Here is a 27,085-nt window from a genome sequence, read left to right as displayed (position 1 = left end):
TCCAGACGCACTGTGTGGGTCTAGACCCTGACTTCCAGAACCACCTCCGCAGTCCCCCCTTCCACGTTTAACCCCTTCCAGCAGCACCCTCCCGTGCAAGGAAAATGCCAGAAAAAGAGCTAGAAGAAACCACCTGCCTTCTCAGACACCGTTTTCAAACCAAGTACCCAGACATTTGCTTCTGTTGGACATCGGGCCACAGAGTCCATGCAGACAGCGGGGTGCAGGCCTTCCTGGGGCACCCCAGCTGGGCCCGGGTGCCCATCAGCTGCAGGCGGGAAGTGGGAGCCCAGCCGGTGCTCTGGGGACGCCCTCGAAAAGGGGAGAGACCGTGTCTCGCTGCCTTGCGACACCAACAAAGCCACCACGAAACGATGACTAATTTCATAATCTCCCTCCTGAACAGAAAATAAGAAAAAGCGGGTGGGAAGCACCTTCTGTCCTCAGGACTCGAGATCAGCCCACCTGATGATCGGGTGAAGGGGACTGTCTTAATTTGAAAAACATGGGGCGCCTGGGTGGCTCAGTCAGTTGAGCGTCCGACTTCGGCTCAGGTCATGATCTCACGGTTCGTGAGTTCAAGCCCCATGTCGGGCTCTGTGCTGACAGCTCAGAGCCTGGAGCCTGCTTCAGATTCTGTGTCCCCCTCTCTCTCCGCCCCACCCCTGCTTGTGCACTGTCTCTGTCTTTCAAAAATGAATAAACATAAAAAAATGTAAAAAAAAAAAAAAAAAAAAGAAAAACACACGTGTCAAAGCCCTGGAAGGGAGCAAGTACTTTCTACCGTATGAGGATCACCTCATAACAGAGCTCGCTGTGCAGGCAGGGGGGCAGTGGATGGGCTGGAACCCATCCCCCGCAGGTGCAGACGCTGAGGAGGAAGCTGCGGGCCAGGAGGCCAGGCCAGCAGCTCCGACCCGCTCAGGCCTCTGCCGAGGCCTCCCCGGGGGCACCTTGCTAGGCTACATGCAGCAGAAGACAGCCCAAGTAGGGGCTCAGTTTATAATTTGCTAACAACCAAAAAGGGCTGGATGAGGTTGGAATGGTTTTGCCAAGAGAAAACTTGGGCCCGGCCATCTGGTGTGTCAGACTCAGAATAGATCCAAAGGTTGTGCAGAAATATCACTCCACGTCCACACAAAAACCTGCACCCGATGTTTACAGCTTTATTCGTAAGTGTCAAAACTCAGAAGCAACCAGGAGTCCATATACCATCTGAAAAGTCTGCATACTGTGTGATTCCAAGTATGTGGCAATCCGGAAAAGGCACAACTATGCAGTCAGTAAAAGGATCAGGTGCAGGGGCCGGGAGCAGGGATGAACAGGCAGAGCACTGAGGATTTGGGGACCAGGGAGACTACCATACAGGATGCTATAATGGGGGAAACTGTGTCATCATACATTTACCGAAACCCACACAATGTACAGCACCAAGAGTGTGCCATCTATGGACGAATGCCCTGGTGGGGGCACTGACCGAGGGTGAGGCGGAGAGTGTCTGGGGCCAGAGTGTCTGAGAAGGCTCTGTACCTTCTGCTCGATTTTGCTATAATCCTAAAACGTCTCTAAAAATTAAAGTTCATTAATTAAAAAGATATCATTCCAAAGCCTTGTGCCATGCCGCTGGTGTGGAAGTGATCGTCTGTATTTATTGCTAAATTTCTAGGAACCCAGCCACATGCAGACACGAACAGAGGAGGAATTTTCCATCACAATCACAAAAGCTGGCTTTCAAATGAAAAGCTTGTATGGGATGCCCATGCACACCGCGGTCTGCTCATGTTGTGGGCTCACACACAGCCTTCCAGGGTACGGGATCTGGCCAGAGCACGAGGGTGCCTTCCTTCATCACCCTCACTGCAGGCAGCCCTGCACGGCACAGCACCTTCCCGATTAATGCCACTTTGGCTGTAAAGAATACTCTAAGCACCCTGGGGAGCAGGGACCAGGGTGAAGAAGGGGCTTCCACGGCGCCGCACACATACACATTTTCCTGGGGGGCTCAGAATCCACAAGGTGGCTAAATAAGGCACTCCAAGCAGCAAGTTATAAAACACATGGAAGATGCTTACATGGAGATATGGAGGGGCATCCAAAAGGATGCATTCACTGGCCTTTAAGTTCTTTTTATCTATTTTGAGAATGAGAGAGAGAGCGAGCCAGCAGGGGAGGGGCAGAGAGAGAGGGAGACAGAGAATCCCAAGCAGGCTCTGTGCTATTAGTGCAGAGCCCAATGTGGGGTTTGAACTCCTGAACTGTGAGATCATGACCTGAGTCAAAGTCAAGAGTCAGATGCTTAACTGACTGAGCCACCCATGTGCCTTGCGTTCACTAGCCTTTAAAATAACCATTACTGGGGTTCCTGGGTGGCTCAGTCGGTTAAGCATCCAACTTCGGCTCAGGTCATGATGTCGCGGTTCATGAGTTCAAGCCCCACATGGCGCTCTGTGCTGACAGTTTGGAGCCTGGAGCCTGCTTCAGATTCTGGGTCTCCCTCTCTCTCTCTGACCCTCCCCCGTTCATGCTCTGTCTCTCTCCGTCTCAAAAATAAACATTAAAAAAAATGTTTTTAAATAAAATAAAATAACCATCACCAGATAAAAACAGGCACTATCTACACTTTAAAATTATACTTAAAGCCTGGTTTTCCTTTCCAAACTTCTCGTTTTTGTTCATATTATCAAACTGGGAGGCCAACCTCCCAGGTCATAGTATCGTATTTGTGGGAGGGCAACCGCTTTTGTGTTCTGGAGCTCAAACGTGGTTTGAATCTGCACTCCAACAGGAATTAAGGGACAGAAAGCAAACTGCTGTGTGAGTGTGACCATGTGACCATGTGTGAGAGGGAGGAGAAACAGGTGGCAGAGAGGAGTGCAGAAGACTATGTGTGCGGTGTAACAAACCGCTCCAGGAGCACCTCTGAAAAGCATCCCCGGCCGCAACTGCACCTGAATCCAAATCCATCCCAACGGGGTAGGTGCACGACGTCTGGACCCGCCCAAACCACGCACGACAGCAGAACACGGGAGTTTATCAGTGGCCATCACGTGTTTCCTTGAAGCGTTTCATAACAAGCTTTCTGACTAACCAGGCCACCGCACGCCGGGGTCAAACCCGCAGGCTCCCCGTGGCAGCGGATATACCAATGTCTAAAGCGTGCAGGGGCCCCGGGGTGGCTCAGTCGGGTAAGCGTCCAACTCCTGACCTCAGCTCAGGTCTTGATCTCACGGTTGTGGCTTCAGGCCCTGCATTGGGCTCTGAGCCTACTTTAAAAAAAAAAATTAAAATTAAAAAATAAAATAGAGCGTGCTCAACCCCGAGTGTGCACACTCTGGGGTACACGGTGCTGGGGCGGCACAGACAAAACTACAGGGCGAACACTGCACACAGTCCTAGCTAACCAATTTCGTGGAGGAAAACGGTTTTATACCTAAACAAGGATGAAATGGGAAAATCCTAAGTTTGTTGAGGGAAAGAGGAGCCTTCAAACAGGTTTCACTTGCTGGGCTCCCAGGCCCTCAGGAGCCCCTGTGCCCCTGCCTCAAGCAGGACTTTCGGGGAAAGCTGGGACAAACGCAGCTCAAAGGCTCCGTCTGCTCAGGTCGCTCTATTTCCCTCCTGTTTTGGCAATTCAGTGAAACCAAGTTTGAGTACCTAATGAAGGAAAACCCACTGTTTTAAAAATAATTATTTTTAATGTTTTTATTTTTTTTGACAGAGAGAGAGAAAGACAGAGCATGAGTGGGGGAGGGGCAGAGAGAGAGGGAGACACAGAATCCGAGGCAGCCTCCAGGCTCTGAGCCATCAGCACAGAGCCCGGTGCGGGGCTCAAACTTACAGACTATGATCATGACCTGAGCTAAAGTCAGACGCTCAACCGACTGAGCCACCCAGGTGCCCCGAGAAACCACTTTTTAACAACAAATGTGTCACTCTGCCAGCTAAAAGACCAGACCCACAGGTAAGAGGAAACCAGTTTACAAAAATGAACGAAGCCCAGACCTCTGATACAGGGAGCAAAATAAAAAACCTGCATCAACAGACGTTTGAGCAGGATTTGGAAAAGCAGGAAAGAATCCTTACCTTGGCAGAATGCACCCCCCCGACTGTCATAATGGGGTGGCTGGACCTGACCACAGAGGGCAGGAGCTGGCATCCAGTGGGGATGCGAGGTGCCAGCAGGACCTGCAGCCAGTCCTGGGCGTCGCAGGGTCACCTCATCCCCTGCCCCTGCCCCTGCCCTGCCACCAGTGCTCGGGGCTGACACAGGCAGGGCCATGGGAACCTGAGCCAGCATGAGCGAGGTCACCAGGTCCTGGGAAGGGGCTGTGAGGCCCGATAAGGCCCAGAGATGATGGGCGGGAGGGAACTGGCTTTAGGCCTTGACCTCAGGCCCTCTTGGATGGAGCCCAGAATGGAGGGTTGGAGGCCACTCTCTGGTCCACCTGCCACACGTCCCAGGCGGGGAGGCTCAGCGGTCCTTGTGCACGTTCCTAGACGCCTTCCTTCCCGGCACACAGGTGGACGTGGAGGCCTGGCCACAGCAGATGCCTCAACTTCCTCCAGGGCGCCAGGAGCATGAGTGGCCCCGAAATCTGGGACAGTCTGACAAGGGGTGGGAAGACCCACCAGAGCAAGCAGACCCCCGCCTCTGGACCCCCAGCCTCTGAGGAGCGCCCGGGCACAGACCCAGCCTCATGATCACAGCTGCCCTGCAAAGGAAGAGACACCACAGAGCCCTCCTCGCATGTGTTCAAAGGGGCACCTGGGTGGCTCAGGCGGTTAAGCATCCGACTTCCGCTCAGGTCACGATCTCACAGTTCGGGAGTTCGAGCCCCGTGTTGGGTTCTGCACTAAGAGTGTGGAACCAGCTTGGGATTCTCTCTCACCACCCCCCGCCCTTCCCCCACTCTGTCTCAAAACAAACTTTGGGGGGGGGGGAGTTGACAGGACTGCAGATGCTTTGCAGAAAACCAAAGGGTGCTGAACCCTTTACACAAGGAACAGACTAGAAGCCCCTGCGGAAACAGCAAATTCCATGGTGAAGGGCACCCGGGTACCCTCACAGCAGGAGTCTGACCACCCTGTCACGCCTGGGCACACTGACCTTCAGCTGTGACCAAGAATAATTCACTTGGAATTCACTGTGAAGAAAACAATGAGAAAATACCCCGTTTTCACTTTAACTGCCCCTGCCAGAGCGCGTGCTACCATTGCTGGTGAAAGTGATCGTCCTGCGGAAGGACAGAGAGCCCCGCTGACCGTGCGGTCTGGACAGAAGCTGCCTGGTCCCCGGGATCATCCCTGGACATCTGGCAAGGCCCCTGCATGGGTCCTCGGCCACACCCCGCCAACGGCATGTGCTCGCAACCGGGAAACGTTCTGGCACTTAAGGCACACAAGAGGTCCTGGGCTGCACAATGACAGTTTGTCACGAAGGAGTAAGGAGGGTGGTGGGCAGGCGCTCAAAATGAAATGTCGGTTCTTAAAGCTGTTAGTCTTGGGAGGCTTTAGCTTAAATATGTCACGGCAAAAAACAACCGCGTTCTTTGGAGGCCTCTCCAGTTGGGCAAAGTTTAACTGAGTTCGTAGAGAAGAAGCAGCATGTGAGAACACGCGAGAAAATCTGAGGGAAGCATCAGCTTTTTCACCTGTGCAAAACTGACGAAGTCGAGAGATGCCTGTTCCAGAGGACAGGACGGGCTGCTACCTGGGGTCACGCAGAACTCGGGAGAACACTCTTCCTGGACAAGCTGGGCCCAGTGGTAAAGTGAAAACCTTTCAAACTTCCCGACAGCGAGGAGTGATTCAGACTCATCCCCACCTGGGAACAGTCCCTGTAGTGTCCAAGGACCACGTGTGCGTTTGCAATCCAACCAGGAGAAAAAGTCACAAACAGTTAACAAAGTTTCCCGCCTGTGCAGAAGCAGAACTTGTGTATTAATAACATGAGCTTTTGGTGTCTGTGATGTAATCAGCGAACACCGGGGATTCGCAATCACGCTGTCTCCAGGTTCAGTAACCAAATCCTTATTTGCGCTGGTTCACACAGCACAGTGAATACTGTTAGATGAAGATCCCAATACAGGATGCACCGAAACCCTCAAAAAGAGCTTCAGCAAATGGCCAGGGAGAGCGCCCCCACGGCTGGGATGCGAATCAGACTGTAGCTTTTGTAGAAGCCTACAGAACTATCCTGCTGCCTGAAGCAAGGAGGCTGCCAGTGCCCACTGGCCCTCCTTCCCTCCCCAAATGCCCACTGGCATTTCCCTGGGTGCCTTCTGCAAAGCTGCCAAGAATAGGCAGTGCTGAGATCTGACGGTGAATAGGCAGGGCACCCGGGGGAGGAACGCGTGCCTGAGCACCTGGGACCGGAGACCAAGGGCACCGGGTGAGGAGCACAGGCTACCTGGCGGTGAGCGGGGCCACCGGAGCCTCTGGGGGGAAGAGCAAGGGCACCTCAGCTCCTGATACCGATCGGGAATCGGCAGGCCCAGGGCAAGTCTGGCTCACCAGGGGGATCGGTGGATAGCCCGTGGGCTCCGAATGGTTTTTAACATATTTAAATGACTGAAGAAAGGTCAAAGAAAAATATTTCATGACCCGTGAAAATACAAAATTCAAATTTCGGAGTCCATAAGTACATTTCCACTGGAACACAACAGGCTCGCTGTGCGTTGTCTCCAGCAGGTTCTGTGAGGCGTGGTGAGGAGACGGTACAGCCCACAAAGCCAGGAACATTCACCACCACCAGGCGCTGCGGGAGGCTGGCCACGCTCTGAAGGAGAGGCGCGGGTAAGCGAGCCTCAGAGGGTTCTGTTTTACGCCACCCAGTCCTCCTCTCCCGCTCACTGATGAACAAACCCTAAGACCACTCTGATCCCCACAGACTCACACCCTGGTCTTTGACACCATGGCCTCGACCAAGGTGTGGCTACAAAAGTTTTCTGGAATTTTCTTAAGTACCTGCTTAGAAAGGCCCGTCACCAGTCAACGCCCAAGCGCTAAGCCTGGGCCCCACTGAGGACCACAGAATTAAATCCTCTTTATCCCCAATAAAGAAGCGGTTTCACAACGTTTCTGTGGTGAAGGATTCTTGGTGAGAAACACAGTGTGATTTATGACTCGGTGTCCCCGATGGAAGGCCCTTATGTTCCAGACACGCTCTGGCGGTGAAGCTCGAGGCTCTTAGAGGGACGGACGCCATCCCCACAACAAGGCCGCCCTGCCGCCTCACACGTGCTGCCTCTGAGCAATTAATCCAAGGCAGGAAATTTTATGTTCTAAATTAGGCACGTTACGCCCAAAACCTATCAGCGGCCTGATAGCTTGAGCATATAATTCTATGCCTTTTACTCTTTAAACAATAATTCAGTCTAATCCTGCAGCTGAAGCCAAGCCTTCCAGACCAAAAGTGCACTTTCCATTTGATTAAACCGTAATAAATGCAAGAATAAAATACCAGTCCTTTATCTCACACTAAATTCTTCAAAAACCATACACTCTAAGAATTAATCATGACTCCGGAGAAGAGGACAAGTTCCTCCCCTCGAAGACAGCTCAGGAGTCTCGAAGTCGTAATTGCAACAGCTGTGCAGGATTTACGGCAGTCCAGGGCTCACAGAGGAATGACATCACAGCGCAGGTGACTCTCGAAGTGACCTGCCAGGACGGCCACGGGTGATGGTGAGGAGATGGGGGAGGAGGGTCTGGGGGCAGAGTGGACCACGTACGCAGCTTTGACCCTCCACGAAGCACCAAGCAAACACAGTACAAACAAGCAAACACAGTACAAACTGGAAACACGACCGCTACTGTGTGCCTTCTTCCCACGCGTGTTTGGTACTTTAAGATTCATCAAGTATTTTCACACATTTCACCCATTAGCAAAGAAACAGAGAAAATCCTTTCGGAAGGAAAACGGTTCAACCCTCTGAGAGGCGTGTCCTGCACCGCAGGCCACTTGTGTGGCCACCAAGCGTGGCCCGTCTCACGTCCTGCTACTCCAGGGAACGGCCTGACGACTCGACTGGCACGGGAAACCTGCGTCAGCCGGCAGGACGGTGGGGACGCTCCCTCCAACGTGATGCTCAGAGGGGATGACCCACAGAGAGGTCGGTCATCAACACACGGAGCAGGCTGCGTGTGCCGGAATCAGGTGCCACCTGCTACGGCGTCCTCCCAACGAGGGACCATCCCCACCGTGGCTGACGGAGCCGCAACTCACCCCATCGGGAAACGCGGCGGGAGTGCCGTGGGAAGCCCACAGGAGGACGCCCACTCAGCAATGGGCTATGACGATTCAGTTACATCTGGGAACACGTCTCCTTCCGGGGTAACAACGGGACAGAGTCTGGAGCTGGAGAGAAAAGCCATCTTGGCGCTCGGGTGACCTTGAGCGTACAGGGACCTTTCTGGGCCCATCTCCTCCTCTGTAAACGGGGACGCCATGCAGCTGAGACAGTGCACGAGAGAGCACTCAGCAGCCCGTCACGGGCTGCCCCAACATCAGGGAGCATTCGAAAATCACTGCACGCCTGCTGGCCCGTGAGGCAGGCAAACGGCCCCTGTGAGGTGCACACAGCACCTGCCATTCCAGTCTGTCGCGTGTGGATTTCAAAGCAACGTGGTGATGGGGCACTTAGCAAGCCAAAAGGCAAAGGAGGTAGCGAGAGCCTCAGGAGCAGTCCAGGTGTCAGTCGGGAGGCAAGGCAGAGAGGTCCCAGGGCAGCAGGGAGGACTGCGGGAGGTGGATGCTGGGCAGGCAGCTGAGCAAATTCATGCCATGCACCCAAGAACCCTTTCTGAGGCCGGGCATCTGGCTTTCCAGGGTCCCAGACATGCGTTTCCTGGTAACAGTGCCCGTTCCCCGTTACTGGACCGAAGCAGCGGTGCCAGGGACATCAGAAGTAGATGCTCAGCTGCCCAGGAGCCAGGGGAAGGGGAAACTGGGGAATGTCCCTGGCTGGGATCTGGGCAAGAAACCATTCAGACACCCCAGTGGCTCTGCCCGTGAGCTCACAACACGGCCGTGCTGACCGAGGACGGTGCGCGAGCAAGCCTCTCCCCTCGCTCGCTCAAGAGGAAGAAGATGTGGGTTCCCAGAAAGCTGACGGATGAACAGACACAAATCTACTTCCACGGACGGACGTCCCACTGCCAAGCCCACGTGAGGCACAGCTGTCTAACTTTCTAGCCCCAATACCATACTTGCTATTTACATTTTGAGGCTTTGTAAATTCCCAAAGGTCTCCATCCTCACTGATGGCTTATTTCGTTTCTGCCACGGATGCACGCAACGTTAGTGACCCAACAAAACAACTGTAAAAATCTGCCCGTGATTTCCAAAAGGAAAGCAAATAAGTAAGTGCCATGAAAGTCACTCCTTCACCTCATTACAAGCCAGAAATACGGGACACGTGAATCCACAAAATGTTACTTGGGGGAGGGCGGCTGTTTTCCCAAGGTGCTTTGTATTGATTCAAGCTTTTGATTAAAATTAATCCGGTGAATGTTTCCAGTAGTGGATTTCCACTGAAGAGGAATTCTTGACCACATCGGGCAAGAGCGAGCAATTTGTCACGTGACTTCATTTCTACTCCTACAGTGACTCATCCTGGCACAGCCGGGTCTCACCCGCTCACCACACAGCCAGCCCCGTGTTACCCACGCCCGATTTTCTGGAGCACCGTGCCTCCCAGTTTGTGGGCTCCACCTCACGGCGAGGGCCCCTGGAGGATGCCAGTGCCTCTACTGCCCCTGCTGACTCCCAGCCCCACTCAGCAAGGCTCGTTCTGCCATGACAGCACGCCTCTATAGGGTTCCCCGTCACATCACTTCCGTAGTGAAAATGCTCCTCCACAGCAACACACTTCTAAGAGCAGAGCTGCTCGTCAGTCCTGACGAGATGCTCACCCTCTGCACAGCAGCAGAGCCTCGGCCACTGGACGCGACTTCTTGGGGGGGGGGGGGGGGAGGAAGCAGCAGGGGGGCTGGGAGGTGAGGAGCAACCAACCACGCCAAGATCTGATACAGAAACTGGACGGGGAAGCTACGGGCGGACAGGGGGTTAGGCCAGCCACACCCCAACATGCACGCAGCCTAAACAGAACGTAAGCTTTCAATCATTAATAAGAAACAACACTTCAAGGAAAAGCTGCTCTGCCTTTTTCACTTATGAAGAATTTCTTAGCAGTAAGCATTCAACCGTGTGCTTGGAAAAAAAAAAAAAAAACACCTGTATTTCTTTTAAAGGTTCTGGTTAATGCAGGTAATGCTACTTCCCAGAGAAATGTGTTGCAAGGCACACCTGCTTTCACCATCTACAGACCCACTCTTGCACTGAATTCTTTACCTGCTGATGTCAAACCCCTTACAAAATCGTCCAAGATGCCAAGGTCTCAACTCTGGTGCAAGTGCAGACACCTAGCCCTGAGCCAGAGCTGGAATGTGCACACAGAACCAGTCACCCACGAACGTACACGAACATGCTGTCTAGGGGGCTGTGGTTATTACAGAAGCAGCGATTTGCCCTTTAACTGGCCGGCTTCAACGACTGCCCTGATGCGTATCTAAAATGTCACTGGGACAGATGTCCCCCACACCCCGCCCCACCCAGGCAAACCGCAGGCCTCATCCAGCGGAGCGCTGGGCTTCAACGGGCCTCTCAGAAACCCCTTCCTAGTCTAAGCTCCTGGAACAGACTCAGCCCGAGTAACAGAAATATTATCACCATCACAGAATTAAGTCCCTCATCTTTTTCTGTTCTGCAAGGTGGGTCTTGCTATGTTGGAACCATGTTCCTGGCTGGACTGTGAGCTCTCAGAGCCCATTCGGGTGCTGCGACCTGCCCCCCACCCCCGCCCCTCTGCCCCGCCCAGTCTTTAGCAAGTGGTTGAGGAAGCAGTATGGGCCACGTGGTTGCCCGGCACAAGAATCCTCTCAGAAATGGCAGGCCCGTCACGCCCGCAGGTGGGCACGCCACCGGACGAGGTCGGCACCTGTCTCCGAACCTCCTGACTCCTCTGGTCCCAAGTTGTCCCCCAGCCGCTGCAGGAGAAGCAGAACAGAGAAGGGGCTGATCCCAGTCTGTCTCTCGCAGGCCGTGTCAGCCTGCTGGGGACAGGTCAGGGTCAGATGTCACCCAGAGTGCCGTACCCAGCACAGAGCTGATGGCAGAGGGGCAGGGGGAGGCTGGCCGTGGGTCCTGGGGTGTGCTCACTGTATGCCAAAGTGGGGGAAACCACCACGTGAAGCCAGCAGGAACTGAAATGGTTTAAAGGAAGATTTAACGTTGAACATAAAAAATCATTTTTGCAAAGTTATTTGCTTTGAGACACTTGTTATAAGACATGCAGAAGGTATACATAAAATCCATACTTATTCACAGAAGCTTCATGTTTCAATAAAAACAGAGACCAACTGGTAACCAATTTATCTACAAATGACGCAGAGACTAAGTATTGTGCACATACTTTTCCTTGGAAACAGGGATTTTTCACAAAGTCACATGTAAGCTATTCCCAATCTTTGTTCAAATAATTGATTGATGTAATCGCATCGCTCACATATGTTCCCACTACCGCGAGGAAAAATTCTACAGGATATTTCAAAAACTAGCAAAAAAAGATGTAAAATTACAAAATTTAACTGGTACATTTTATCTCAATTACAACAGAATGAATTCTTCAAACAATATTCACAGATGAAAATCTCATGGATCTGCACTGTTAATTTCAAAGGTAACCTGAATTAGAAGAAAAATCCACACTGTCACAGAACGAAACGCTTTGATAATTAAGTACTTCTTTAAACTCTAAGACCTAACCTATTAGCAAACTAACATTAAATATCTTTTCTTTCTTTTTTTTTTTTTTTAAACAAAAGGATACTGCCATTTTCTCCATTTCTAGAAGACCATCCAGAGCATTTGGAACGTACTGAGTGTGACAAGGCCCCGAGGTGAGAGTTGGCGGAGGTGCGGGGGTTAGAAGCGCCTGTCCAGAGGCCAGCAAACACACAAACTTGGGAAGGTAATGACGAGTGTCCTGATGAAACACTAGACTGTTACCTTCCCTTGTTTTACCACGTCCTTTGGAAAGTCAAGATACTTTATTCCTCTAGTCTTTTCTATACTCAACACCAAGGCCAGGATAGTTTCTGGAATTGCTCTTGTGGTCCCTGAGGGCCTGAAGAAGACCCCACCTGATGACGTGCCTCACTCACCCGCAGGGACAGCACTGGGCTCCACGGGGCCCTCCCTGTCAGAATATTCAACAGGGGCCAAGTTGAGCCGATGACCAGGTGCATTAGATACAACATCCCAGACGCTGCTTCTGTTTAAAGCTTATCAAATATACTTCCTTTTATTGTGCTAAAACTAACACAGTATCATTTTATTTGTAAACATACAATTTGGTGTCATCACGTACATTAAAAATGTACCTATACCGAAAACTTCCTTACCATCCCCACCGGAAACCCTGTCCTCATAAACACCACTCCCCACTCCCCTGCCCCAGCACCCGCCGCCCAGCATCCCACTTTGTCTCTAACAACGTGGCCGCTCCAGGAACCTCACGTAAGTGCAGTCACACAGTGTTTGTCCTTCTGTGGCTGGCGTATGTCACTCGGCATCACGTCCTCAAGGTTCACGCGTGTTGTGGCAGGTGGTGGAATTTCTCTCCTTTTTAAGGCTGAATAACGTCCCACTGAGGGATGGACCATACGCTGTGGTTTATCTACCTGTTCCTCGATGGACATCTGGGTTGTCTCCAACACTCAACCACTGTGAAGAATGCCATGCACTTGGGTGCACACACGTCTGTTCAAGACTCTGCTTTTGGTTCTTCTGGCCGCGTACTCAGAGGTGGACTTGCCGCGTCATACGGTTATTCTGTGTTTAACACTGTGACGAGCCGCCACGCTATCTTCCGCGGCAACTGCCCCACTTTGCACTCCCACCGACCGTGCACGAGGGAGGGCTCCAGTTCCTGAACATCCTCGCCAACACTTGCTGTGAAAGTTGTCAGGTATTCCTCTGCACAATACAGACTATGATTCAATCACTGTTTTTTGCATCACTAGCCCGCAAGTCAGTCTGATAACAGGCCTAGTTATTTCCTGACCTTTCCTGCATTTCCCGCTTGCTGGCATCTGTACGGCTCTCTAATCCTTACGAGAGCCCTGCAAATTAGGCGCATCCATTTCCCTGATGATAAAGAACCTGAAGCTCCAACACTAGAGTGACTTTTCCAGAGCCCCGTGGTGGGTGACAGGGGTGAGGCTGTCTGACTCCAGAGTGCTGAACGTGCACTGGGGAGAGATTAGTTTAGATACACCATTAATTATGGCTCAAATAACCATGTTACAGAAGAAAATAAAATGGATATATCAAACACTTGTCTCCTCCGGAATTCCTAAGGCCAAGGCTAATGCAGGTGTTTAAGTCAGAACTAGGTTGATGTAAATCAGCACTGAGTAAGCAGTACTCTGTGCAGCCCGTGAGCACGTGAAGTCACGATGGCTGAGCAGACAGCCGCTCGAGAGACCGCACCCTGGGGATGCTGCAAGCACCCAGCTGCCCCTCTCCTGAAGGTGTGTGAGGGCAGAACAGACGACGCCTGTTTCTCTCTGCCTCGCCCGGGTCCCTGGCTACTGTATCTGCAGGACAGATACTCAGTAAATTGAATCTGCTGCCCTTTCTCGCCAACCACACACCCAGGACCCAGCCCTGCGCTAAACCCTTGACCTGGGAAGATAACAGCCAACAAAGAGGAAGAGACGGCCTTGGGAGGAAAGCCCCCCAAGTGTCATCTGCTCTGGGGCAGGCATTCACGGGTCTCAGGGAACACAGATTCGGCAGCAGTGGGCAGGCCCAGGTTCTGCAGTTCTACCAGCACCCCAGGGGCCACAGGTGTGGCCTGCAGCTCCAGAACAGGACCGACGGAGCGGGGCTGGGGTGCAGAGCCTCCCATGACCATCCAGAGGTCTTTACAGGCCCTTTGTACACGCTAAGCCCGCACCAATCCCCAAACATCCCCGAGGAGGTCTCCATCCCACTCTCAAACACAGACTGCCAGGTGAAGGTGGCTTTGTGAGACAAAATACTCATGCCAAACCGTTACGATGCTTACCGCAGTTAGTGTGGACACCGTCATTGCTTTGGATGCTAAGGATTGCCTCCGTGTTTAATTCTGGGCCTGTTTTGAGCCATTTTACAGAACACGTGTGCCACGCATTTGGAATAGCAAGCAGCCTGCCCCTATTTCCATGCCTAATGCCCTCGTCTATTTCTTACGTATTTTTCATCTTTATAAAGTTGTAAACATCCTAAAATTCTTCCTGGGCACGCACCTGTAAACATCCTAAAATTCTTCCTGGGCACGTATGTGACACAGATCAATAAAGTTACTAAACGAACTGAAATAACCAATGAGGCTGTGATTTACGGCCCAGCCTGAGATCTGTCAGCTGTAGTTCCAACATCACACATCACACATCAGTGCTGGGCGCTTCCCCATACGCGGTTCCCATCGCCCTTCTGCTCCGCAGAACCACTCCTCGAGGGGCGTCTCCAGGCTGTCATCGTGCTGCCACCAGAAGCAGCCCCACCAGGGCTCGCTGCAGCGCAGGGAGGCGCGGACCCTGCACCGATCCCCGGTCCACAGCCACCCCCGTGAGCCGACCGCAGAGGGCTCTGGATGCAAGAGGCACTGGGGAGGCGAGCCCACACACGGCAGGGGTGGGGGCCCTGGGAACATGACACAGAATCTGTACAACATATTCCAGTATTTCACCCACTCTTACCCTTCAATTCCAGTGCTTTCCCCAAGATTTGTGACTTCCCACAGAACTGCGTATTTTTGACAACTGTATTATATTTGAACCTCTATGAAACATCCAATAAATATTCTCTAAGAAATCCTTTCTGTGGCGCATGATATCTTCTTTTCTTAGCTGACCCCCACTTAGTAACTGCTGGTATCCTTTTGGTCACCTGTGGTCTTCCGAGAAGACAGACAAAAGGGCTCACTGAGAAGTGCAGCAAGCTTGGTGGGGGGGGGGAGGGGCTACCTGGGCTGGAGACGTGCCCGAGGGCAGAGCTGAGACCCCTGCACTGAGTAGGGCCTACAGACTTCCCTTCCAACACGAAGCCTGATGATTATGCCCATCACCTAGAAAATGGGGTCCAGTTGGAGGTGCACCCAGACCCTCTGCTCTCTTTCCTTTTAACTGTTGGCTATGAAACAATTTTGTGTCACACTTTTACCAAAATCTGGTAGACAGGAGAAGCCTTTTAATATTCAAAAGTTGGATTTGAAAGAATTTAAATGTTATTTTATGTACAGATTTCAATGAAAAAACAGACTTTATATCCTAGAATCATGTATAGCCAAGGAAAAGATAAATACATAATAGTTAGAGAAATAAATTGTCTGGCAGAGTAGAATTACTTGTCTGAAGTCACCTCTGGATAAACTGGAAAACATAATGTAACAATTATAGCATCTCTAAATCACTCTGCAGTAGGATTTTAGCTGAAGAGTTAGTCATTCTATCAATTTTCAACAACCTGGAACTAAAATAATTAACCACTATTACTATAAAATATTTTCTACTTGGTAAAGCACAACTTTTTCTACAGAAATAAGATGAGAGTACAAAGAAATATTAACGTGCCAGGCAAACAAAAAGAGAGAGAGCCAACAGAAACGAGGAGGGGGGTCGCAGGTACGTGCGGCTCCCGAGCATGTGACACGGACTGGAGATGCAATTTTGAATGTGGTCTCCCGGGGCAGGCACGGCCGCGTGTGTCATCTGAACAATAGCTAGCACACGATGGGAACGCAATAAAAATTAAACCATCACGAGAGTAAACTTTATCCCACAGCTTAAAGCAATATATATTCCAGACACTTTTGGGTAGCAATAATAAACATCTCATATAGGAAAGGCAAAAATTTCAACCCAAAAGGAAAAAGCAAACAGAACCCTTGCAAAGCCAAATGACGCACAAGGACTCGGCTTCGCAGGGAAACGACACCACGGCCTCCCCAGATGAAACCTGCCACAGCTACTTTCTTCAAACGACTGTCCAAATTATTTGATTTCATTAAATTTCATTTCATTGATTAGCTCTTCAAAATAAGTAACTAGCAATATCCACAAACCTTCTTCATGACAGAGAATATTACTTTCGCTTTTTTTTTTTTCCTTCAAGCAGGTGAGCAACCTGGCCCGAAACTGGTTTTCTTAACTAAATCTCTCCTACACGGGAGAGGTCAGCACCTCTGTCACTAAGACACAACCTCCCTGGAGCGTGAGACCTGCTCGTCACACCTCCTGAGAAACCCCACGTTCCACGGAAGACGGCCTGCAGCTCTGCCCCCTGCCCGCCACTCTCCAGCCCACACAGCGCCACCGCCCCCTTCCTCTGGCACGTGCTTCCCTGGGACAACCGTCCCCTCCAGACCCTCTAAAGCAAAGCACCTTGATACTTCTCACACCTGGTCACACACGAGAGCACTTCTCCAAGCAGGGGCTTCTCCACGCAGGGGCTGGCACGGGGAGGGTGGGCGGCAGGGGGTGCGGCCCTTAGAATCCCCCGGAAGAGGGTTTTCATGCTGAGATCTAACTTCACCGCCTCTGGCAGTCGGTGCAGGATAAAACCACGGTGACCGCCGGGCTGGAGACAGACATGGGTTGAGATGTACTATGGGGCTCCACCACAGGCTCCCGAAAACTTGAGGGCCTCTCCTGGGACAGAAGGAAACGGGAGACCCCCCCCCACACCCCGTTTCGCCCCCGAAACCACAACCTCGGAGAACAGACGGGTGTCACCACCCTGCGAAGGCCTTGCACCACCTGGGACCCAGTGCTTCAGGAAAGGCGGTCCTTCTGATCCCACCCCGAAGACCCGTGCTGGAGTCAGGAGCAAAGCTTCAGGCTGCTTCCTCGCTGCTGAAGCTGAACAGATAAAATGGTATTGAAGCAGGTTCATATTTACTCTGTGGGACTGAAAGTGTTCTTTGTCTTCTACGTAACTAATACAATCAAAACACCAGCAAACACAGCACGGCTGGAAGACGGGGACAGTGAGGCTGCACAGTAAGAAGGTGCACAGAAACCGTCTGTCATTTTGGCCCGCTTGCCAGGGTCTCTGCCAGCGAGCTTCCGGCAGCCCCAGTCGCAAATACCCATCTTGGCTCCCCCACCCCCCATGCCTGAATGCACGACTCCATGGTCACCGGGAAGAAGGCTCACTCCTGGGGTTCCCATGTCCCCAGCGCGGATCGCCCCTGAGAACCCCGCCTCCTCCAGGAAGGCCATTTTCAACCCCGGCCTTCCCTGGTGCGGGTTCCGTGAGGTCTGGACAGTCCTGAGTGGGCGGCCATTCTCCACGTGGCAACTGTCTGGGCTTCACTCGGGCAGGACCCACCACATCTCCAGACCACCCGCCTTCCCCTTGTTATCCTGCAGCTGCACACTGTCAGAGAGGGGGATTTTCTACCAATACCTAAGGGGACAGCAGACAAAAAAAAAAAAAAAAAAAAAAGAGCCGACCTGGGAAGGTTGGCATTGAGGTGACCCGTGCTGACATCCACAGGCTGTCCAGGCCCTCACAGCCTCTTCCTGCCTCGTCCTGCACTGTAACCCTATAAGCACTGTAGTATTAAAACCTCATTTCAGAGACAGGAGAACTGAGGCTTATGGTGACCTCGCATAACTCAGTCAAGGGCACAGAGCTCCCAACTGGCGGAACTAGGACTGGAACCCTGATCAGGTCTGGCTTCGGGATCCACTCCCTGAACTACGTATGTTGCCTTAAAACAGACCGAGGGAAATATGCTTGGAGAATATTCCCCGAAAAATGAGACACCCAAATTCAAGGACTAAGAAAATCTTTATAGGAGGAGGAGACTTGAAGGATGGGTAGGCGTTCAAAAGGGGTTGATTAAGAAGGCATTTGTAGAATGTTGGCGTGGAAAGACCCAGAGAAAAGAAAACCACAGGGCGCAAGCTCTGCAGACAGCAAGCAGAAGGCCGCTGGACGGAGGGACCGCAAGCAGGCTCCTGAGAGCAAGTACCAGGGCCGGTGAGGCCTCAGAGCGGTGCCGGCAGGACGGAAAGTGCCACACACAGCCGGGCCGGGAGGGGGGCCCCTGCCCCAGGTGGGGCGAGTGCAGACACACAGGACTCTGAGGGGGCCCACGGAGTGGGACATGTTCGCTGCACGTGTGGCGGGGGATGGGAGAGGCTAAGAAAAGTCAGGGAGGAGTAAGAGTTGGCACCAAGGGCATCCTGCCTGAGGGCATCGCGCCACAGATAAAAGGGGACAGGCAGGCAGACCTCAGGCTGGACAGGGACCCAGCTGGGCTTTACATGAGTTATTCACACAGATCGTGACTGCGCCCCCCCCCCCCCGGCACAGCTCACGGTGGGGGCCAGATCACCACTGCAGGGACAGGACCTACGTGCTGTGGGGCACCTGCCCGCATCCCTGGCCTCCTCAACTGTGGTACCCAGAAATGTCCTGGGGACAAACGTCCCCTGGGGGCAAAATCTTCCCCAGTTAGAACCACTAGGCTAACGAAGGGATACAAAAGCCAGCAGAAATTCCAAGCCCCGGGCCGGCTGGTGCAGTCAGCACCACCCCAAGGACATGCAGATGGTCAAGGCCAGTCATCCAGGCTCCACGTTACTTATGAGCAAATAACAAAGGATCTTTCAGTGTGATTTCTGGTGCAAAGTACCAGGCACGCGTGGAAATCAGGCCCCAGGAGCAAGGACAAGCAGACCCCGAACAGCAGCAGCCCTCAAAGACCTGGGGTGTGGGCCTTACCACACAGACAGAAAGGGGCTCCTGTTTCCACAGAAACAGAACAGGCTGAATATGCCCACAGCATGACCAGGAGCCACCAAGCGACTGAACTCCATGACCTTATAGCCCCTAAAATTCAGCCTTAAGTAAACGTGCTAAAAAAAAAAACATGAGTATTCCCTTTTTATTGTATATGATATTTACATAGGATATTAAACACATGGCTATTTCATGCTTTAGTTGGGCTATGTTTTAACATGTAAATGTGTACTAGGCTAATCACAAGGTTATTTTTTACATTTTTTAAAGTTTATTTATTTATTTTGAGCCAGAGAGAAAGAGAGAGAGAGAGAAGGAGAGACAGAGTGCACAAGCATGCAGGGGAGAGGGAGGGAGAGGGAGAGAGAGGGAGAGGGAGAATCCCGAGCTGCCAACACGGAGCCCAACACAGGGCTTGAACCCACAAACTGTGAGGTCATGACCTGAACTGGATGCTCAACTGACTGAGCCACCCAAGCGCCCCCCTTACCACCTGGTTTTCATCTTTGTCTAGATGGACGGAGCCCAGGAGCTAACACCAGTGTGCAGCTCACCGACGGACGAGAAAACAGAAGAGGGCTTACAAGAGATGCCACCTACCACTAAGTCTCCTTATTTCACTTTATTTTATAAATTCCATTGTTTCTGGAAAAAAATCCCACTGGTTATGCCTTTCTAAGAAAATTCCACTCCATGTGCCCTAGGCGTGTTTGCTCACAACACTTTTATTCTCCGGGAAAACGGCAGACCAGTGTCCCCCTCCCAAAGCAACAAGAGGAGGCACACGCTGATTGTTTCCGTCAATGACACGTTCCAAAATCGACCTCAGTTTCCAAACCTTCTTCCTTGGTCTCTGCTACATGTCACACAAACCACCAGTCCTAGAAAATCTGTCACCAAGTCAGAAAGAAAAAAAAAACAGGCCCAGGCACACAAACCTGAGGACGAAGAGACCGGGTGGCAGCAAGGGGCAGGTGACGGAAGCATTCGCCCAGGGGGAGGCTTGCCCACGCAGAAACCTCACCGCCGGCTGCCCTGGCGACGCAAGATGGCGCAGGCCCCTCATCAGGAGGTCACCCGGGGAAGTGCCCATCTAACCGCAACCTGGCTGGGGTCAAGGTTTCAGAAGCGGGGTTCCTCGCCTCTCTTTCTCAAGGGGGTGCTGGTCATCTGAAGGTATTTTCATTTGTCACGGTGACTGCCAGACCTATTAACATGCCAAGGGCAGGAGTCAGGAATGCAGAATGTTCTGGAACATGTGGGACCACAGTCATCCTCATCCTGCGACGCTTTCAAAGGTCCTGCAACACACTCAAATCTAACAGCAATCCAAATCTAAAGCACAACCTCATGTGACATGTCAGCGCGCAGAAGTGTGCAGGAGCCACACACAGGGCTTCACGAGAACACAAGAACCCTACAGCTCACGGGAAACATGGACTCCATCTTCTCGGGAACTTTACAAAACGTCGTCCACCATTTTGGAAAGATGGCAGCACTGACATCAACACGGATCAAGTCAGGAGTCGCCATTAAATAAAACCGTCTGGGCCTGTTTACAGCTGTTCTACTGTCCGCCCAAATATTTCTGTTCTGAACACATATAATTGTGTTATCAGTTACTGTATCTTATTTTCAAGGTTTAATAGTGTATGTAGGTAGATTTGATCCAAGAATTTCATTTCAGGATTGTGAAGGGAAGGTTATAAACTACATGTATTTTAATGGGGGCACTGGGTCTGACCCTGATGGAAATCCCCGGTATGCACGCAAAGGCAGGAAGACAAAACACATTTGTAAGAACATTCCTTTAACTTCTTTAAAGATAAAAATAACTGTAACATTCAACCTTTGGTATCTAAATGATTTAATAAGATATTTTTAAAGTATTGGTTAACATTCAAACCAGAGGAAATACTGAAAAGACAGTCAAACATTTGAGCCCCTAGATCCAACAGAATTCAAGTCAGCTACAACCGGACTTTTAGAAAAGCTGGAGCCAGAAACTGCTAAATAAAAGGTAATGCAACTGGGCATAACACAATAAAAGATATTACCTTCAAAATGCATTATTGTTGCCAATTATAAGAATCACTTCAACTTAATTTCAAAAGCACAATCACCCTCAACAGAAAGAGTCTCTTTTTTAAATTTCAAGGAGTATTACATTAAGGCAATAACTCACCTTCCAGCTATAATATCGCCATCCCTTATTGCAACACTACATTTCATAAATACTTCTCATCGACACGTCAAGCTAATTCACGTTAATTTTATTGTATTTTGGTACTATCTCACATTTGTGTGCAATTACCTTTATCATTTTATTGCCAAGGCAGAAAGTAATCAGAACAATTATTCGAAAACGGAGGTTTATAAATTCTAAATCACAGTTGCTGGCATTTTTGATAAAACAGCAGCTTTATCTCAGGAAGTGGCAGGGACATGGGATAAATCATGCATCAGTCAAGTGTAGCTGACCCCCAAGTGCATTGCACAATATCAGAAGTGCTTCCAAAGAAACTTTCCGGCATCATCCATCATCCTTCATAATACTAAAATAGCTACACACCTAAAGAACAGAAGCTGGAGGGTAAAAAAAAGAAGAAGAAATTCCAAGCAGTATGGGTAAAACCATTAACTGCTCTCTGCTTAAACTGTAAGATATGGTCCATGCACATAAACAAGTACGACTTCACAATAACTCTAAATATCTGTATTCATATTCGTCAACTCAGTTTTAAATGTAAGTGAAATATGGAGTAGAGTCATAAACAGAAAAAGTGCATTTCTGGCCCACATCCATTTTTATGTTCTGTTTCGGTACAGCTGCTTTTAAAGTCGGCCATCTCCATCAGGTCTGTGTGGGCAATACCGTAACCCACAGTCAGCGTATTACTGTGTCACTACACCTGCTCTGTAGTCCTCATTTTCTTCAAAAGCTTGTTGCTCAAAAAAAAAAAAAAAAAAAAGGACGTAACTTGATTTTAAAGACAAGAATAAAGGGAGAAATCCATGAGTCCCCACATTGGTTTCTCCCTAAGTTAATTACAGGTGACAGGGAGCAATGAAGTTGCACAGGCCATCAGGAAGGCAGGTGGCCTATTCCCCAGTCACACATCTCCACAGAAGGGAAATCCCCTTGGACCTCAGCTTCAGCTTTTTTTAGGGAAACACAATTACCCCTTATTACCACACACCTCTGGCACACATTGTCCACACCTCGTTTTAACGCTCTTTTATAAGGCAAGATAAAATAAACATGTGATCATCTATTTCCTTTGTTGTCAAAAAGCTAACATCCTAGAAAAAGAACGCTTCTGCACCTTTACAGAGGTGACCTCGTGCCAACGGACTATCAGAAGGTCTAGCTGCGTAAGAACGAAATTTATTAGTTGCATATGCCTGGCACTGGGCCAGGTGCTTTACATACATTATCTCATTTACTCCTCCCAGCAAATGTAAGGTAGAACAAATTACTTGTAGATGAGAAAACAGATTGAGAGGTTAAGTAACCAGCCCAAGGGCACAGCACGTTAGTAGTAGGTGGGTGTTCAAGGTCAACTCCAACATACTTCAAAGCCTACACTTTTTCCAGACTCGTAACTATCTCCCAGACACAAACACAGTCCTCACTGTATCAGTCAGAACAGCTTGGCTATTCTGCAGTAACAAATACCACCAAACATCCAGCACAGGTGGCTCTGGTCTTGTGCCATCTCGGGGACACCGCACACTAGCCTGACCGCCACAGCAAAGAAGGAATCATGCACACACATCTAAATGCTCTGCCCTCCCCAGAGCAAGATCTGGACATTTCATAGAGATGTCCAACAATTTCTAATCTTCATCTGACAAAAAGTGACAATAAGTTTGTATTTCTGTCAGCTAAGTTTTATGGTCCTTTGCCACCAGTAAACACAATTCCAGTATGAAACTTTCATGAAGCAGAAGTTGGGTATAAGATCCTACACACCATAAAGTACCCATAAAGACACAGAATACTTTCAGACTTTTGACTGCCACACCTCTAAGCACAAATACGGTATCACCCCTGCTATATTAAAGTACAATCACAACTTTTAAAGAGCTTTGCGTGCATGTAATGAATTTTAATATCTGTTTTTAACAAACAGAAGATTCAGAATGAAATCACTTTAGGTAAAAAGAACCGATCCAACAAAAAACTGAATGAAAAGAAAATAAAGTGGGTTAACAACAAAAATAAATCCTAAATTAGTAGAGAATACTATAAAAGGAAATTACTATTCACATAAAACTAACAGTAGAGGATCTTCAATGGTTTCATTTCTTCTCAACATGCAACATTGAGATATTTGAAAAATAAGCAAATTAGCTGGTCCCTCTATTTGGAAACATGCCATCTATTGTGAAACAAATATATTTCATCTTCTGTCTCTTCTAATGCAGCTTCAACCCTGAGTTCCTAACCACTCTTACATGAGTAGTCAGAATTCTGTAGACTACTTTTTTTGCCAAGCAAGCACAGGAAATACTCTCCCTCACAAACAGGATTCTGCCCAGCAGACCATGTCTGCACTAGTGAGCCCACTGAAATGACAGACACGAGCTTCTCAAAGTCTGTTTATTGCCCATTACACAGAGGGTACACTATGGAGCACAAGAGCCAGAGTTCTCACCACCGGAGGAGGGTAGAGGCTAAGAGGAAACCTGCTGTGGAACTGAATTGGAGGTGTTGAGACAAACTCACAGTTTTTAATACACGTGCAGATGACAGGTACAGAGAAGTAAACACTGGATGCATCATGATACACAGCATGGGTCACATGGAGATCCCCAGCCCCTTCCACCGAGAGGGGTCAGAGGGCACAGCATCTCAGCACCAATGAGCACACCAGTGCCCAGATCTGGGTTTCTAAGTATCATCTTACAGGAAGAGGCACTTGGGTTCCCTGTGGACATGACTGAGTCCAGGACAGGGGCAAGGAAAATACAGTTTAAGCTTGGATTATATGTGGTGCCAGAAAGTAAGAAAGTGCCAAGAAGAAGGATAGGCATGTCATAAAGATACAGGAGTCAACCTCAAGGAATTCCCAAGAGCCAAAGTTGAAGCTGTCAGAGTAACCAAATAAGTAATGGCAGTATTGCCTGAAACCCACAATATAAAAGAGTATCCACAAGTCCATTCTAGTACTGATAAACAGGAGAGAAAGAATAGCTCTTCCTTAAGAGTTCCAAATCATAAATGAAGAGAGAATTAAGAAAATAGATTAACATCAGGCACACAACACAGTAATAATTGTTGCAGGCAAGACATAGCAGTGTATGCTAAGATTAGTGGGTGAAAGCCTGAGAACCAAGATGTCTACGTGATTTCAAAATATTTCCTCCAAGGTACTCATTAATTATACAGGAAGAAACAGTAACTTAAAAAAATTTTTTTAATGTTTATTTATTTTTGACAGAGAGAGAGACAGAGCATGAGCGGGGAAGGGGCAGAGAGAGAGAGGGAGACACAGAATCTGAAGCAGGCTCCAGGCTCTGAGCTGTCAGCACACAGCCCGACACGGGGCTCAAACTCACGGGCCGCGAGATCATGACCTGAGCAGAAGTTGGATGCTCCACTGACTGAGCCACCCGAGCGCCCCAGAAACAGTAACTTTATAGTTGGAGAGACAGATTCTACTTAACCAAGTAACCAAGGTTAACGCTCCCAGTAACTGACATGTAGACATCATATACCTCATGGTGTGATACCTTGAGGAGACATCACTTCTGTGCTCTTTTTAAACAAAAATGTGAAACTCAATCTGATCAGGAGACAACATCACAAACCTAAATGGGGGACGGACGTCCTTCAAAAGCATCCAGGTCACAACCAGCAAGGGAAGAGGGACTGTCACAGGCTAGAAACAAAGACTTGACGGTTGAGTACATGCCACACGGGGTCCTGGGCTGGACAGCAAGTAGGACAGGAGGAGGACGTGAATGAGACTCCCAGTGAAGCATGAACAAGGCCTGTAGCAGCATCCAGTACTAATCTGCACACTGATGCAGCACAGGTTAGGTCCCTGGCAGAGGAAGCCGCACAAGGTCACGCGAGGTAATGGAAGGCGTCAACACTGGGCGACACTAGGTGTGTGGTGCACAGAAACTTCTGTGCTGTCTGTGCAACTTTTCTGCAAGTCTGAAATTTCTCAAAATAAAGAGTAAAAAAAAAACCCCAAAAACCCCATTCCACTGGCATCCGTGTACATGCAGGGTCTACCCTGACCCCAAAGACCGGCAGATGAGAAATGGGGAGCTGGGCCTTGGGAAGACAAGAAGCGTCACAGGGCCCTCATCACCCACCCCTGCGCCGGCCCGCGGCCCGCAGATGCACACTAACGTTCTCAACGAAAAGCCTACCACAGCCCCTGGGGTTCAGAGCCATGACCCCGTGTGCTTGCTCCTGACACGCGTTGGCTGGTACAGGATCAGGTCTGGGGAGGGGAATGTGAGTCGGGGCTGGGAAGCGAAAAGGTTAAACAGATCATAAAGTGAGATTAGCGTCAGCTGGCCAGCAGCTTTTCTATCACATTATAAATCAGAGTAAGAAATGGAGCTCTTCCTTCTCAAAATTAGAAACCATTCAGAATATTTGTTTCATGGCTTCTACCCTAATAGGCCTCTCTTGGCAAAGAAAAAAAAAAGAAAAAGAAAAAACCAAATACATCAAGACTACCACATTAAAATGCAGTAATTAAAAGGGGAAAGACTACGTATGAGTTTATTTAAAACAACACAAAACACTACTTTGGGGGGGGGGGGTGGATACTTCTCCCTGTGTTTTTTTCCAGAAGCATCTAACCATGGAGACAGCTGGCACCAGCACATAACCGTATATGCCACAGTTGCACAGGCTGATGTGACATAAACCAGGAGACCCTGGCCCAGACGTCACAGCCTCGAGTGGGTTCTGGGTCAGCACGTAACACAGATGGGAATAAGAGCCAGAGTTGGCTACTAGTATTTTATTTAGACATTTTTATAAGGAAGCCAGAGGTTGAAAGCACAGAGAGGATAACTATACAAATTTTGATTTTACTAAAATGTTATGTCCCTTGAGCCAAGGTATTAATCTTGTTATGAAGGTAGTCTCTCCTCTCAGTGGCCATTCATTAAACATGCATAAATGTTTAAATGTACTTCTGTTACTGGATCGCAAGAGAAGAGCAAATAAAAAACATGCAGGACTAAGGTGCATCAGAGTGGCTTGTGGAGGTGGGTGGGCTGGAGGGAGATTCAGCAACCGGAAAATCCAGACACTTGTGCTTCCTTTAAATACTTACAAAACACACCTCTCCACGTGTGACAAAGTTTGATCTCAAAGAAACAAATGATCGATTTTCCTCCCTTAACAATGGTGAAAATACAATCGAAAGGAAGAGTCCAAATGGCAAATAACTACAAACAAGCCGCTCCCATCACTCTGTGCTCTCCAAAAAGGGCCACGCAACTAGGCCACGGATCCCAGAACAGACAACATGGCATAATCCTGTCAGCACCACCCTGCTGGACAAGGGCAGACAGCAAACGGGCTGGTGATGGCGTTGGGAATGTCATTACATTCTCTGTGACCAGACGCAGGGCTGTGTCCGCAGGAACCTGCATCCTGATGAAGTCCTGATGTCATTTTAACTATGTGCAGAGGCTCTGCGCAGGAGAAAGGGAGAACCCTGGTGGAAACAGATAAGCCAGGACAGACCGAATTCCATCCACTTGTGACCGAGAGCATGTCGGTGCTATCATTTCTCTCTTCTGACGATGTGATATAGTGTAAGGTTAGTACACAAAAGGGGTCCAGAATTTTAGAGTAGGCCTGATCAAAAGAGATGAGAATTTTCTTTTTCTACAAGCAAACAGGATTGAAAAGCTGAGTAGGCCATCTATCACCTGTAATGAGTCATAATCAGCAAGCAAAATGTAGAAGGTGCATCTTAGCACTTGGCCTATAAAAGCTTCCGATCCATGGGGTAAAAACACACCAAACTCTAATAAGCACTCCGTTATAACAAATAAACCCAAACACCTAATTACCAAGTGACTATTTATAGTTTCCAAAATAACTTAACCCACTTTTATGAAGCAGATATTTTAAGATTCACACAAAAACCCTGCCCAATTCCAGCATTAGATACTACATTTATTTTGCCCAGACCCAGAGGATCAAGAGATCTTTATATAAATTATGTTATTTGC

The 27,085-nt window shown here is 49.5% G+C and overlaps 1 protein-coding gene across 15 annotated transcripts in view; it reads right to left on the bottom strand.

Annotated features, from left to right (window-relative positions):
- Nucleotides 1–27,085, bottom strand: part of MGMT (O-6-methylguanine-DNA methyltransferase) — a 298,692-nt gene that overhangs the window by 241,545 nt on the left and 30,062 nt on the right. The gene's annotated exons all lie outside the window — the stretch shown is intronic.

The sequence above is a fragment of the Felis catus genome, chromosome D2, assembly GCF_018350175.1.
Source record: "Felis catus isolate Fca126 chromosome D2, F.catus_Fca126_mat1.0, whole genome shotgun sequence".
NCBI lineage: Eukaryota > Metazoa > Chordata > Mammalia > Carnivora > Felidae > Felis > Felis catus.
Note: the sequence above shows the minus strand (reverse complement) of the source record. Positions and strands in the feature narration are given on the sequence as shown.